Raw genomic sequence first — 12,364 nt, forward strand, 5'->3', positions numbered from 1 at the left:
TGATGTTCCTTTCCACATCCCCTTCATCAAGAAATATGTGGATGACATTATCTGCGCCGTGCCTGAAGAACAGGTGAGCTACCTCCTTGAAAAGTTTAACAACCACCACCGGAGAGTGCAATTCACCATAGAAAAAGAAACTGATAGAAGTGTTCCATTTTTGGACACGAAGGTAATCAGATTACCTAACAACCGATTAATCTTAGATTGGTACCGCAAACCAACGAGCTCAGGGAGGTACATACACTACCTGTCCAACCACACACATGGACAGAAAGTAAATTTAGTATTGGGATTAAAAAACCGGATTCGACGAATCGCGCACCCCTCCTTGAGAACACAAAACCTTGAAATATTGTTCCAATTGATGCTGGAAAATGGTTACCCCAGGGGTCTATTAAACAGATTGATTCACAGCTCCACTCATTCCGGACAGCCACGGAATGAACACAGGGGCGCATCCACCACAATAGATTTGAATCTAACTTACGCATCCTTACCATTGATCAAAGGCATGACAAATGCTCTGATAAGCCTTTTGAAGACCCCCAACATAAAGTTGATCCCCAAACCAGAGTTCAAGATTGACAGACTCCATAGTAGGATAAAAGATAGCGTAAGCACATTCCACAAAAGTGGAGTGATATATTCTGTTCCATGTTCGATGTGTAATGAAATCTATATTGGACAGACGTCGCAACAGCTTAAGAAGAGGTTGGCTCAACATAGAAGCGATATCAAGAACCCCAATAAGATATGTGCCTTGGCAGACCACAGCAGAGATAGAGACCACTTAATGGACTATGAGGCCACTAGGGTCCTAGATTGCGAACGCAATGGAGGAAAGCGTTCCTTTTTGGAAATGTACCACATCAAGCGCCACCCCAATGCCATGAATTACAGAAGAGATGTAAACCACATCAGCAGCATCTATTCCTACCTAATCCACTTCGACCAGGTCAATGAAGGTGACCCATCAAGACCACGAAGTGTATCCAGTGACGGAGTGCTTTCTGACGGCAGCAGGTCAGGAATCGGTTGACCGTCGTGAGTGATTGTCCACCAAATTCAGTGACAGTGAATTTGTGGCTAAACATATTGATCGCGACTGATTTTAAATTAAGAATTCAGTGAGAGTGAATTGGACAATAATTAGCGACTGATAATAACTTATAAAATATAAATTAAGAAACGACATCTAAATAAGCATCCCACAAAGGTTGCGAGTGGCTTTCGATTGATGAGCACTGATGGATGTGCTTTTGCTTTCACATCTTCATTTTAAGAAAAAAAAAACATGTGGTTTTTTGATCAACGTTCTGCAGCATTCTGCAGGGTTAGTGAGAGTAGCTCCTGGTGGATGCGCATTGTACATTCATTTCCCCTCGCACCTCTGGATTTGAGTTGTAATAAAATTTTTTAAATTTTTTAAAGTTTTTAAAATGTGATGTACATTTGAAAAAATTTGATCTTTAATCAGGTTTTCACTAGGCGTGCTACAGGGTTAGTGAGAGTAACTCCTGGTGGATGCGCATTACATGTTCATTTTTCCCCCCACACCTCAGGAAATTGTAATTGTAATTGGAATTTGTAAATTGGCCTGCACTGAGCATTGAACATACACAAGGTTAGTGAGAGTAACGTTTGATCAGTGCACGCCATAAAGATTTTTGTTGCCTTTCATAGTTAAAGGAAGAAAAGATAATACTCTGTGGTTGCAGTTGTCACTACCTGTCTGTGACTCTGCTGTTGCTAACGCTAACCCCACTTTACTATACCGGCTTTTGCACCTGTTGATCCGACTGGATATGATAATTGTAATTGTTTGTCTACACATTGTCCTCGCATCATTGAGCATTGAGCATATTTTTAAGAAATTTGGGTTGTTCCACAACCAATCAACCCACCCACCTCTGTATTTCGGTAGGTATTCTGATGTCTCATCATACTCTCTTTAATTTCCCACACCCCTTAACTATTGCATATATATATATATATATATATATATATATATATATATATATATATATATATATATATATATATATAAATGAAAATAAAAATTCAACGATGAATAAGAAAACGGATACGAATAATCTTAGTAACATCTATAGTTTCTTACTGACCTGTGATAAAAAAAAAAAAAAAAAAAAAAAAAAAAAATAGGTATTCTCCTAATATCTCCTAATTTGTAACCTTATTTGCAGGTACTTATAAATAAGAGACATTTCTAATCCAAATTGTATAAAATAAGAAAAGATTTTCTCAATTTTTTTTGCCCTTCTGTGAACATCATGGCACATTTGTTTGTCCATGCCAATTTATAGAATTTTCTGAAATCTGTCATTTGTAAAACCAATTTTTTCCTGAATAATTCAACTGAAATTGACGTACTTTTTTGATTACCCTCTACATGGTCTTGTTTTTTCTGAAGCTACCATATTTATTGTCATGGTATTGTAAGTTTTAGCCTAAGAGAATTTGAACTTTTGTTATGAGATCTTTGTATTTTCCAGTTGCTCCTGAAGAAGTCAACGATAGTTGACGAAATATAGAGCTTTAATATAATTTGACTCTCATTGGAATTTTGCCCTGAAAAATAGTCGAAACACCCTTAATTTAAATCAATATATATATATATATAGTTTATGTACTTTCAGAGTCTATACTTAAAATTACTCGTATTATATATATATATATATATATATATATATATATATATATATATAGGGAGAAATATTTGGGAACCTGGCAATTGTCGTTTGGGCAATTAGTAGTTAGTCGTCATTTACATCTATATTTCGAAACTGATTGCGTTTCTTCTTCAGGATGCTAAAATATACATAATAAACGTGGTTACAAAACATACAAAATAAACATTAAAACTTACATCCGACAAGTGTACTATAAAACTAACAAGGAGAGCATCAGGAAGTTATACGATCACATTTAAAACATTATTTTTCTCTGCTTAACAATGAAACAGAAACGAGCTGGTGTGGAGTCAAATCACTTCTTATAGGTTACTGTCACAAAATAAGGTGAAACACAGAAAAGTAACAAGATCAAGTAATGACATCCACTGTATTGTTATCGTCACGACATCGGTCTAGGGATAACAGGTAACTATACACAACACTCAGATTCTTCAGGTCAGTCTTTTTATTAATATTATTTGTGTTCTCGTTGATGAAACACATTTCTAGAAAAGTTCTTTTGTTGTAATTTGAACTTGTGCTTAGTATTTCGACGTCATCATATAGGAAAGTATGGCCAAGTAAGGACGAGTGGCTTGCCAATGCACACCTTTCCGGTCGCAGTCTAGCATCACTCCTGTGGAGGGCGATGCGTTTTCTTAGGCATTGGGCTGTTTGGCCAATATACACCGAGTTACAACCTCCACATGGGATACGGTATATGACGTCGGATCTGGACATGGTTGGTACTTTGTCTTTGATCTTGCTGAAAATGTTCTTCACAGTTAGGGGGTTTTATCTGGCGATCCTTATATTCTCTATCTCATTCAATATGTTGGTCAATTTTCCTGTCAAAGACGGGACGAAGGGCAGGGATACATATTTGAGTTGTTGGCCCTGAGTTGCCAGTGTCGTTGTTTCCTCCAGTGGTCCTCTTCTTGCTGGGTCAGGGGTTAGAGAATGGAGACATCTCTCTAAAAATACCCTGGGATAGCCGTTTTCTTCGAAGATGTTGAGTAACCTTTTTTCTGAAGTTTTCAGGAAATCTGGGTGGCAGATATTTTTAATTCTGCTGAACATTCCCTTTATAAGGTTGGTTTTAGTGGCCCAAGAGTGGTTGGATCTATAATGAATGTAGCGACCCGAGGCAGTAGGTTTCTGGTACCAATCAAGTTTTATTTGGTTGCCTGTACATCTTACGACTCTCGTGTCCAAAAACGGAACACTGTTTTCGGTTTCTTCTTCCACCGTGAACTTTATGTGCGGATCGAAGCTGTTGAAAATTGTCAAAGTTTCAGCAGTCTTATCTTCAGGAATAGAAAACAGAAGATCATCAACATATTGGCAGGCTATTGGTAAGTAGAAGGGCAGCAGGGGAATGCAGAATTTCAGGAGTACCGACATAATGATCTGGGCCAGAATAGCACTAATCCTATTTCCCATTACACAACCAAAAATCTGAGAGAAGAAGGTGCCATCGAATACAAAGTAATTAGAGTCAAATAGAAATTTAATGATTGATATAAATAGGGACATTTCTATGGTTGTGACCTGCGATATTCTGTTCCATTCCGACTGGATGATTCGCACAATCAGCTCTAATGAGATGTTAGTGAATAAACTGACAGCATCCAAGGAAACAAGCTTGTAACCTTGAGGTAATATGAGGTTGTTAACCTTCCTGCTGAATTGGAAAGAGTCAGCTATAGCATATGTGGAGAAGTCTGAAAACGCTTCTGTGAGAATGTGCGACATAAATCTACTGAGTTCCGCCGTAGCTGAACCAATGGTGGATACGATGGGTCTCAATGGAGTGTCGGTTTTGTGGATTTTGGGAAGTCCATATATTCTTGGTGGAATCGCCTTGTATGTAGTCAGTTGCCTGGCGGTGGCCGTGTCGATAAAACCCCCATCTTTCAATTGTTTAACAATCTTGTTGTTCTTGTTTTGGACATCGTTTGTGGGATCTTTTGTCAATTGTGTGTAGGTTGATGTGTCCTGTAAAAGCATATTCATCTTATGCTTGTATTGTTCAGCGGAGAGAACCACTGTAACATTGCCTTTGTCGGCAGATGTAATTATTAAATCATTGTGTGCTCTGACATATTTCCTTGCATTCGTGAAAAGATGATGTTCGAAACTGTGGGACTCTTGATGGGTGTGTACGAAGTTTGTGATGGCATTAGTACATTTTGCCCTTAAGACGTTTTGTATGGGGGTGGGAGCCAACTCGATGATGTTTTCCACGTCCACCACGATATTCTTGATGGGTAAGTCTTTAATTGGGAGGGGTGCTACGGCAAATTTAGGTCCCAAACTCAAAATGACTTTAACGTCAGCAGGGATTTGTGTGGTTGTCAGGTTGCGGAGCCATCCATCCTTGATTCTTATGGATTGAATTTTCCGTTTCTTGAGATCCATAAATTTGTTATTGAGGAGGTTTTTGTTGGTCGAGAATACAGTCCCATATGATCTGTTCTGTGTATACTGAAATTGTTCAAAAATCCCAACTGGAATCAGTCCGGTTAGTTTGGTTTTTAGCTGTTCAAGTGTGGAAGAAAGGTTACGAATTTTCTTAATAGTAAAGGAAATTTCCATGTTTAAAATTTTGGTCGATATTTTTTTTCCTGAAGAAGAAACGCAATCAGTTTCGAAATATAGATGTAAATGACGACTAACTACTAATTGCCCAAACGACAATTGCCAGGTTCCCAAATATTTCTCCCTGTTTTCTCCGGCAAATAAGTATTCCAATACGTATATATATATATATATATATATATGCGCAGGGGGGTTCGTGAACCTTCGGGGAGTGACGCCCCCGCGTACCTGAGTCAACATACCTGACCAAGGTTAGCATCCTTGGAAAGGCATCGAATTAGCGAGCTCCTGTAACTAGAAGTAAAACACAGGGCGGTAGGGAGTCTCAGACCGGCTCCTTTCGGAACCGTCCAGAGGTTCGGTCTGTAGGAGGTACGTGTGGGGCAAGCGGCGCACCCCTCCGAGATGGCACCGTAAGGCCGGATCCCGCTTCTCCGCAAGGAGAAAACCCTGGTAATTTGGGTGCACAAACTGTTCACTCCGCTGCCAGAAGGCAACAGCGGGATGGGCGAACACGCTGGACAATGGACGACAACTGTATGGTTATGCGTGCGCATTTTATTGCTGTGGAACTTGCTGGGAGACTTAACACCACCTATAGGCGCCTACTTGTAGAGATATGGAACGACATCTGCCCCGATCGACCGACATATGCGCAGTTACTCTCCAATAGGGTACGATGGATTCTGGCTAACCAAAAACTATCTCGCGCTGAACTAGAGTACATCAAGAAAGGCTGTTTTCCAAGTATTATGCTCGAAGAGACTGAAGATCCACCAGAAACAGGCCGAAGAAAATCGTCTTATGGAATAAGAAAAAGTGGCCTTTTTGTTGGAGAGCAAGAGGATGGCGTGATTGAGCGCTTTTTTGAGGGGAACCTGATGAGGTTTTCGGGAGTGGCAGCAGAGAGCAAGCCTGAGATCCCACGGCTGAAATACTCTAAGATGGCCTACGAACTGGTGAGGAAAGTTGACTCTGTTCTCCCAAAACACCTGACGAGTGTGACGACGCTTGAGGAGCTGGTGGAGGTTGTTTATGCGGGTGCTGTGACGGTCTGTGAAACGCTGGGGCAACGGATTGGTCACCAGCGGGATACACCGAGAACTCCCACGATCCCCCCTTGGAAGTTACGCCTGGAACAAAAAATTACATCTTTGAGAAAGAAGATAGGGATTATTCATACTTACCTTAACTCTGGGGCACCAAATACTAAAGTAGTTAAAGCTGTTAGAAAGGTAGCATCTGGAGCCCGTATCAAACGTAGGGACCCATCTTTCAACGAAAAAATAGCTATTGTTTCCGATCAACTAAAACAAAAAATTAAGGCATTAGGGAACCGTATTAGACGGTATAATGAAAGAGTAAAGCGCTACAAAAATAACAACCTGTTTTTCAAAAATCAAAAACAATTCTTCCGTACTCTGGAGGGCGAGGATGCAGTGGACGCTGATCAATTAAGACCCCAGGATGCCCATGGTTTCTGGTCTGGAGTGTGGTCTCAGCAAGGAGTGCATGACGAGAGGGCGTACTGGATGGAGGAAGCAGAGTCAATTATCCCCAATACAACGATGGATGATATAAAGGTACAACAATTAGATATAGTAGAGATACTTAAGAGCTGTAACAACTGGTCATCTCCAGGTTCAGACAAAATCCACAACTATTGGTGGAAATACTTCACTAATGTTCATGAAAAACTTGCACTGCTTCTACAGGAGACCTTGAACAACCCCTCTCTAGTGCCTAAGTTCTTCACGCTAGGAGTCACATACCTCATTCCGAAGGGTGGCGATAGAAAAGACCCTAAAAATTACCGACCCATTACATGTCTACCATCGGTTTATAAAATACTTACGGGCGTCCTCACGAAAAATATTAACAAGCACCTAAGAGAACACAATCTGATGACTGAAGAGCAAGGAGGCTGCCGAGCCAGGACAAAAGGCTGCAAGGAGCTTCTGGTCATGGACCACATCATCACCAAACAAGCGCGAAAAAAGCTTAGAAACATATCCGTGGCCTGGGTGGATTATAAGAAGGCTTTTGATTCCGTTCCCCACACGTGGCTATTGAAGGTCCTGGAGATGCATGGAATATCTAAAAAGGTAATTGAGCTGATGAGACACCTTATGAAGAACTGGAGGACCTCACTCAACATGCGATCGGGAGGCTCTATGATTAAAACAGGGCCAATAAAAATAAACCGGGGAATATTCCAAGGAGACACACTGAGCCCCATTTGGTTCTGTTTGGCACTCAACCCTCTCAGCCTAATTCTCAGGAAGACTAAATATGGATATGTAATCAATAAGAACAGACAAGTTTCTATTAACCACCGCTTTTTCATGGATGATCTGAAATTATATGGGGCAAATTTCGAACAACTTAAGAGAATGCTAGAAATAGTGGCATCCTTCAGTGAGTCAATTGGAATGGAGATGGGAGTCGAGAAATGCGCGGTCCTAGATGTCAGAAGGGGACGAATTCAGGAGACAGAGGAAGGAGCAATACTAATGAATAACATCACGATACCTGCCTTGAGTGAGGATACCCCATATAAGTACCTAGGAATCAAGCAAGCACTTGAAATAAAAACACCAGAGATGAAGGAATCTTTTAAAAAAAAGCTTCTGAGCAGGGTCGGATTGCTTCTTAGAGCTAAGCTCAACTCCAAATCTCTCTTCACAGCCATCAACATTTGGGCGATCTCAGGCATGGCTTATTCATTCGGCATCCTCAACTGGTCATTGACTGACCTCCGGGGTCTAGATAGGGACATAAGATCTATGTTGACGAAATATGGAGTACACCATCCCCACTCCTCGACTATGAGACTTTACCTCCCCCGACATCAAGGGGGGAGAGGACTGCTGAGTTTGGAGGACGTCCATGGGAAAAACGTGTGTGACTTAAGACAGCACTTCCTGAGGAATAACTCACCTGTGTTCAGGGCTATCCGCGAGGCAGATGACAGAATATCAGCATTGAAGCTCTCTGATGCGGAGTATCAGGTCCCCAGGTGTACCGAGGGAGAACGTATTGAAGAGTGGAACTCCAAGACCTTACACGGCAGGTATCCGGCTCACCTGAAAAGTGAAGATGTGAATAGGGTGGAGTCCCTAACTTACCTGCGGGCTGGGTACCTGTTTCCAGAAACGGAAGGGAGACTCCTCGCTATACAAGATCAGGTGGTACCCACTAGAATGTATATGAAACATATTGCCAAGCAAGCAGTCCCATCCGACAGATGCCGAAAATGCTCTCGAGCAGCCGAATCCATCCAACATATTACCTCCTCATGCCCGATTTTGGCTCCCAAAGATTATCTCGATAGGCACAATTCAATGGGAAGGATATACCATCAACATATTGCTCTGAAGCTGGGGTTGCTGCATGATGAAATACCACAACACTTATACCAGCCGAAAACACTCCTGCAGAACCAGCGCTACAAGTTGTATTGGGACGCAACGCTTATAACCGACAGAGGGGTTGCGCACAATAGACCGGACGTTGCGCTCTTCGATAAGGAGAAAGAAACATGCCTGCTGCTGGACTTCACGGTTCCAGCGGACGAGAATCTAGCGAGAGCTTACTCGGAGAAGATAACAAAATATCATGAACTCGCTTACCAACTACGTGAGATTCATAAGCTTAAATCCGTTGGTGTGCTCCCGTTGATCATTTCAGTGAATGGTCTGGTCGAAAAACATCTGCCCGAAAACACTGAAAGACTTTGTCTGGACCGCAGTGTTATATCGAGTTCGCAGAAACAGGTGATGCTGGGTACGGCGAGAATGGTCAGAAGGTTTCTCCAAGGTCCGTAGCGACTGCACATGCTTTGGCGAAAGCCCGGTGGGTGCAGCATTTCCTCCCGTTCAATACGGTGCTATAAAAAAAAAAAAAAAAAAAAAAAAAAAATATATATATATATATATATATATATATGGAGAGACGTATATATATATATATAGTTATAAAGTGTTAATACCTCCTCCGAAATAGTAACTCGTTTAACGCTATATAATATATAATATAAAAAACAAGGCAAAACGTTTTCACCTCCGATTTCGGAGGTGACAGCGATATATATGAGGTGAGAGCGTTAAACGAGTTACTATTTCGGAGGAGGTATTAACACTTTATAACTATATATATATATATATACGTCTCTCCACATATATATATATATATATATATATATATATATATATATATATATATATATATATATATATATATATATATATATATATATATATATATATATATATATATATATATATATATATATATATATATATATATATATATATATATATATATATATATATATATATATATATATATATATATATATATATATATATATATATATATATATATATATATATATATATATATATATATATATATATATATATATATATATATATATATATATATATATATATATATATATATATATATATATATATATATATATATATATATATATATATATATATATATATATATATATATATATATATATATATATATATATATATATATATATATATATATATATATATATATATATATATATATATATATATATATATATATATATATATATATATATATATATATATATATATATATATATATATATATATATATATATATATATATATATATATATATATATATATATATATATATATATCAATGAAATGGTAACTCCCCTTAAACTTTTCCATATATATATATATATATATATATATATATATATATATATATATATATATATATATATATATATATATATATATATATATATATATATATATATATATATATATATATATATATATATATATATATATATATATATATATATATATATATATATATATATATATATATATATATAGTTATAAAGTGTTAATACCACCTCCAAAATAGTAACTCTTTTAACGCTCTCACCTCATATATATCGATGTCACCTCCGAAATCGGAGGTGACAACGTTTTGCCTTGTTTTTTAGCTTGTTAGATTCAGGAGGCTTCAGGGACCAACATATCAAAAAATCGTTTTGAGGTCACAACGCACCCCCTTTATGTACTGAACAATCTTTTAGTTCGAGTGTATATCACTGGCGCTAGTGTGCTGAGCTGTATATCGGAGAATTACTCTGAAAGACTCTTTGCTCGTTTGCACCTCCGAAAATGGCAACGTTGTACTGTGAAAGCAGATGTAGACAGGCGGAATATCAGTATACGGAGGAATTAAGTAATGAGAGGCGCAGCGCGTTTTCTCCTCCATTATTGCAAGCCAGGCGGCATATCTCAACGATTTTTTATCGCATTCCTTTGTAGGGGAAAGAATCACGTGAAAGAGAACCAATCTTGGCTCTCTCGAATGGGATTATGACTGTTTATATTTCATCGTGCGTATATCTATGCATCCGTTGAACTTCTTTCATCTCAAGCTTACACTATAATTCTGAATTTGGCGAACTATTTCATTACCTATCTGAAAACGAATCGATTTGAGTCTTGTCCATAATGATATTTCTTCTCTCTATGGAAATGATCCATATAGATAATACTACCTATTAGTATAACGAATAATCAGTATTGTATCATTGCATATAATAAAATAACCTGTTCAGAGAAAAACATTTTTTGGATAAGAAAATTCAGATGTTAATGGTGATGAATATTCAAGGACAATGAGCCAATCCGAAAATTTTCATTTCAGAATCAGGAGAAAAAAATGCTACAAATTTCACAATATCACAGAAATGAACAACGTCGGCTAAACCGAATGTTTGACATTGTGTTATTTCAAATGGAACGCTCTTTATATTTTTCTTGAATCAGATTTCTCAAAGATTTTGAGGAATCCTTTGCTCAGAAACATCTCTTTTATTATCGATTATGTTTAAATATTGGATTTTCCCAAAAATTTGAAGAGCTTGTAGCATCTCTCTGGTTTAAATATTTCAGTGATGTATCATAAAGAAAATTACCAATTATATCGAAACAAGTAAGATTTTATGAAGAATTCGCCAAAACAGATTTGCATTTTTCGATAGATCATACAGGGTGTAAGGGAAAAAATAAACAATATTGAAGTCTTTGGAAGGCCTCGAGTCAACATATTTTGAAATTGCAACCATATTTTTGTCAAGATATAATGAATCTTCAAAATGAAGTTAATAATATAGATACATACTCGGATACATATGATTGAGATACAGATGATTGATTAACTTCTACTATCTAAAATAAAAAGGTACATAGATAAAATATAGCTATATACAGGATATCTGTAAACAAATGCGAAGGAATAAGGGAGATGATTCCTTAATGAAAATAAGCGGGGGTATTTCCTGTAAATTTTCCAAATCGACAGCCCTTCCAAGATACAGCCTTTGGAAGGCGATGACGAGTTTACAGTTTTTAATTTTTTTTACAGGTTCTAAAAAACACTGAGTCATAAAACTATACATATTATGAAGCACTGAGTAGATTGTTACCAGTTTCAACTTCGGCAAGCTCGTAGTTTAGGCGGTAAATTGCTATCGATTTTTTCAATGTGTCTCTCCCTTAAATTCAAAAATTTCTGTGAAAATGTTGAAATTTGAGTTATTATGCTATTGTCATAGAAGTATACGAAACTAGCAGGTCGGGGGATCCAAGATTTCGGGCCGATTCACCTTAAAAAAACATAATAAAATGAATTTCGTGAATACCTACCGAGGCTGAAAACCACTATTCTCCGCTATAAAAAATTAGTATTATTCCAATAATATACCGACTTAATGAATGCTACATTGCTATTACTATAAGGCCCGGTTGTTCAGTTCAGGATGAGGCCGAGATTTAAGATGATCCTAGATCATCTTACAGAACTGAACTGAAATGTCAAAATCAATCTAGGATAAACTTTAATCCCGAACTGAACAACTGCTATACATGTAGAGTTTCGGATTTTGCGAGAATCTACTACTTTTTCTTCAAAACAACAACTACGCTGAAGGAAATGTGATTGACTGTTAGCGACGCGGAATATCAACC

At 37.7% G+C, this 12,364-nt stretch overlaps 1 protein-coding gene and 3 long non-coding RNA genes across 5 annotated transcripts in view; 1 reads left to right on the forward strand and 3 right to left on the reverse strand.

Moving 5' to 3' along the window:
* The window catches only part of LOC123319555 (tachykinin-like peptides receptor 99D), a 709,883-nt gene that overhangs the window by 635,820 nt on the left and 61,699 nt on the right, over positions 1-12,364 (forward strand). The window lies entirely within an intron of this gene.
* LOC123319559 overlaps positions 1-12,364 on the reverse strand; it is a 66,518-nt gene that overhangs the window by 7,994 nt on the left and 46,160 nt on the right. The window lies entirely within an intron of this gene.
* On the reverse strand, positions 2,785-3,434 carry LOC123319562. The gene is made up of 2 exons (XR_006538513.1): positions 2,891-3,434; positions 2,785-2,832 (listed from the first exon to the last, which is right to left on the reverse strand). It is a non-coding gene; the product is annotated as an uncharacterized LOC123319562 (long non-coding RNA).
* Positions 6,301-8,310, reverse strand: LOC123319564. Its single transcript, XR_006538515.1, has 3 exons — positions 8,238-8,310; positions 6,485-6,604; positions 6,301-6,430 (listed from the first exon to the last, which is right to left on the reverse strand). It is a non-coding gene; the product is annotated as an uncharacterized LOC123319564 (long non-coding RNA).

The sequence above is a fragment of the Coccinella septempunctata genome, chromosome 8, assembly GCF_907165205.1.
Source record: "Coccinella septempunctata chromosome 8, icCocSept1.1, whole genome shotgun sequence".
Lineage (NCBI taxonomy): Eukaryota > Metazoa > Arthropoda > Insecta > Coleoptera > Coccinellidae > Coccinella > Coccinella septempunctata.